The sequence below is a fragment of the Phaethon lepturus genome, unplaced genomic scaffold (genome assembly GCF_000687285.1).
Source record: "Phaethon lepturus isolate BGI_N335 unplaced genomic scaffold, ASM68728v1 scaffold27894, whole genome shotgun sequence".
In the NCBI taxonomy this organism is placed as follows: domain Eukaryota; kingdom Metazoa; phylum Chordata; class Aves; order Phaethontiformes; family Phaethontidae; genus Phaethon; species Phaethon lepturus.
The window spans coordinates 1-4,456 of NW_010532983.1; positions in this window are offsets into that span (position 1 = coordinate 1).

Below are 4,456 nucleotides of genomic sequence, written 5' to 3' on the forward strand. Positions count from 1 at the left end.
AGGGAGAGCTGCCAGCAATCCTAGCCCACAAATTTTTTTGCTTCAGCCAGTGCCCCCGAGGAGCCGTTCCTCGGCAGCTGGGAGCGGAGGCACATGCCCCTCCCTGCGGAGCAGCTGAAACGACCCAAAATATCCCACTGCATGCAGGCGGATCCAAAAGGAATATGACAAAGAGGGCTGCGATGAGAAGGAAATACTGTCCGAACCTTTATTGGAATCCTTTTTCTAACCAGGCTAACAACTTAAATACCCCGGGAAGACTAAAGAATACAGTATGCATTTCGATGGAGAGTAAAGGGAGCTTTACAATGAACTCAAACGAACGGATGAGCCGGTATAACTTGGTAAGGAACCGACTAACAGGCAAGAAAACAGAGACACCGTTTCCCTCACGGCTTTTCTCCCGTCTCGGTTTTTGTTCTACATTTTCTTATTCCCTGGGTTTCGAAGGTGGAGAGCTGCCCCTGGGCTGGTGAGGTTCAGGATGTTGTTCTCTAGGCAATAGTCCAAAAGTCAGGAGGTTTGACCATGAAGCTGTTGCTACGAGAGGTGCACCAGTGCTCCGGAGACCCTGCCAGGCGCGTGCAAACTTCCAGGTAGCAGCAAAAGTCATGAGAATTATTTATCCTCTGGTAAAGAGGTAATAAAATCCCACTGGACACTAAAGCGCAAAGTCTTCACTTAGGCACCTGAATCCGTTGCTTTCTCAAATATCCTGACAGCCCCACGGCCCAGCGCCCTGCGGCTCCCGGCCAGCTCCATGGGAACAGCCCAGCACTGGGCACTTGCCTGCCGGCGCCACGGCCGCCCCCGCCAGCTCTCCCCACAAACACCTCCCACCCGGGTGGGGAGGACAAGTGCTGCGGCATCGGTAGAGCGAGACGGGGGCAGGCCGTCATTTTTAGCACACCCCACACTTTTTTCAAAGCCAGGGGAGATGCCTGCAGCAAGCTCCGGCTCGTGTCGGAGACAACAGGAAAGACCTCCCCAGTCCTGTCCGGGCCACCTTTCCCGAGCTCATGTCCAGGCAGAGCTACCGGTTCGGGCACACAGCTCGGGGAAGGGGGCAAAGTAGGCCATGGCACGAGGACGAGGGTCTCAGGATGGGGAAGGGGGGACATCCTTGCCTTCTGGTAGAGACCACAGCAGGTCACTTCAACCCTATCCCCTTCCTCACACCGATGAAAGGGCACCAAGTCCCCTGTTCCCCCAATAACCACCCAGAGCCAAGAGGGGGTCAGTGGTGGGAGACCAGAGATCTCCGGCGATCTTTGGTGACCCAAGCAGCCCTTCACGGCATGGAGGAGGAAGAGCAGGATTATTCCTCCGCCACAGCTGCCTGGTTGCCTCCGAACGCCCAGCACCTTTCCAGGGGGTTGTGATTTGTCAGCAGAAGCTGGCCCAAGAAGACGGAGAATTTTCCCCTGCCTTGTTCATCTCCATCTAAACGAGATTTCTCCCTAAATCGCTGGTGGTTGAGCTCCAAATGAGCCTAATTTGTCTGCCAGGTGCCTCCGTGCCGGCAGGTGACAACCTCAGTAATTCACCTCTCTGATAACGTCTCTCCAATGTATATGGCAACACCTCAAAGGCTCCTACGTTCCTGGACCCACTGGCAAGACCCAAATAGTTTTTTTTAAAGTAATGCTCAATAAATAGAATAAATAAATATTAAATAGAGGCTAAGTCCTCTCAGCCTGTTCAATATATGTACAGTGCATAGCAAAATAACAGTGATTGGCTGTTGCAGACATGTTTGGTACAACTTCAGTCCCCCAAAACAACAAACACGTTGAGAAAAGTTGCAGTCAACATAAAGCAAAGCTCAACCGAATGCTGTAACCTGTGAAAAAAGAACACAACAGTGCTTTGAACCATCCCTTATTTTTGCGTTCCAGCAAACCTGCAGAGATTGTGCCGGGTTATCTGGAGCCTGGCCCCAAAGCTGGGGGTGGGAGAGGAGGGACGAGCTCCGCTCGGCGTGACAGACCCAGAGCCAAGGCTCGCCCAGGGAGCGGCGAGAGCCGGCAGCACGACTCCGGGGTCAGGGGGACATTTGGGAGCGGGTGCTGCGACGTGCGCTCTGCCGGGGAAAGGCAACCGGGGTGCTTGAGGGATGGAAACAAAATCATGGGTGGGAAAAGCAAACCCCTCTGAGACAGGGCCTCCAAAAAATGGCTGAGAGATTTGCCTGAAGCCTTGCTGCCCTGGCCGACCCTGGTGCTGCCAGCCGCAGGCAAGCAGCGAGTCACCAACACCAAAATGACCGAGTTGCCTTTCCACCAGGTGAACGCTGCTCTTTGCAGAGAGAGCCAGCAGCAGTCTGAGATGGCGCACGCAGAACAAAAATCCCTAAAAGCGATGAATGAGTGAAACAACATGAAAAAAAAAAAAACAATGCTGGCAAAAGGCACAGAGACAGAAAAGCTCACAGGCTTCTCACAAACCGATGGAAAACCCAGTTGTCCACTGACAGGGAGGGTGATGTTCCAGGTTGTACTAAAAAACCTTAAATAAGTTAAAAAATAAATACCACCACTGAGGGAAACTCATATGTATATGCACAGGTGCACATACACATATATACACGCACATATAGGTACACATATACACCCACACACAGAGATTTGGTTAGGTCTTGTCACCAGAGGCTGGATTTTGCAAGCATCTTCAGCACGGATCACTCTCTCACGGTCTCACTTCTCTAGTTCTTCCATGGGTGGGTCACCGCGCGGTGATAAACACGGCGAGGGAGCCCTAGCGACGGCATCCTCCCGGGGAAACCAGCGGTGCCTGTGCAGAGCAGCTCGGTTTCGGGTTGTGCGCTGGCTGCGGAGCCAAGGGAAACAGCGGTGGCGGCCAGCTGGCACCGGGCCGGCGCGAGCACCGAGCGGGGCGAGACTTCCCCTCGCAGCACTGCAAACTCCCCTTCGCTCGGCCAGCGGTGAGCGAGCCCTTGCTGTCACCTCCGTGAGGTCCTGGACCTGTTTCTCTGGTCACATCCATTACGTTCCTGCACAAATCTAATGAGAAACCCTAATTTTAACACGAACACAGACAAGCAGCTCTGCCCTGCATCCCTCCGGCCGTTGCACGCTTTCCACCCTACTCCAGAGAGCGCAGACCAAGGGACATGTTGGCAACAGGACTGACCCCACGAGCGGGGCCAGCGCTGTAAACCTTTACACAACAGCAGCGGCATGGATACATTCAAACAAACAGAGAGATCCAAAAATAACTTGTTAAAAAAACAAACCAAACCTAGAATAAATAAATACTGGTAACAGTGACCACCTGCATCCATTCTGACATACAATTAAAAATAGAATAACAACAGCAATAAATAAATAAATAAATAAATAATTTAAGAGGTTTACTCCAACTTAAGTCTGCTTGGGAAACCCCAGGAGCTTTTAGCTGCCACGGACTGTAGAAGCAGAGGCAGTCCTCAAAGCGTGGACCAGTCGGACGGGTACGAGAGCTACCGTCAGCCCCACACAACCCTCGGAGTCATCTCCTGTCCCACAGTCGGCGGGTGCTGCTGCCCCTGATGTGGTGCTTTGATCATCCACCCCCAGCCACGAGGAACTCAAGTCAGTGCTGTGTTTGATATTTACACCAGTTGCACAAAGCCCCTCTTCTTTTCTTTCCCAGTGTTTGACCTCCTGGCTCGCTGCTTCCTTGCTACCGATGCACGTGTGCGTGTTAGGGGTGTTGAGGGACATGAGGCTACTCTTGAACCACTGATAGATTTGGGGTTTGGGTCTCCCATCGCTGCCTTCGGGACTTCCTGGGGAACAGAAGGATGGGGTGTCCAGCGTCAAACTAGCAGAGACTCTTTGGGGAAGACGTGTGAGGTTTTCAGCCCTTTACGAGAAGGGAGTTCATTGCAGAAAATGGCCAAAGGGCCGCTGTCAGGGCCAGGGCAGGAGGGAAGGCAGTGGCACCCCGCTTCTCGCTCTGCTGCAGGAACACCCCATCTTTGATCCCTTGCTCACAGCCCTAAAGCGTTTGCTCAGCCCTAGCAGGAGTGCTCTTCTCTACGTCCTAGAAAGCAGCCTCCCAGGAGATGGACATATGTCCCCACCAAGCCACCGAACCCACTGGTGCCCAGCTCTCTGCCTCAGCCACCCTCATCCTCAAATTATCTGCAGAGCGTGAGGTGGGGAATGAGGGGCTGTGAAAAGGGGGGGCTTTGTGGGTTGAAGGCACAGGACAAGGGGGACCAGCAGTAGGAAGCATACTGGGAAGCAGGGACCCCTGGCACAAAACTTCCCTTTTTACCCTCCAGGTGGAAATACATCCCATGCTGCTGGGAAATACATCCCATGCTGCTGTACTTTCCAACCAGTAACAGGTTTATATGCTTGCTAAGGCGATCACCCAGCTCCACCACACCACCACACGCACTTGGCCTTCCTCTGCTCTCGGCTTTGCCCCTTTACCTGTGGCCACC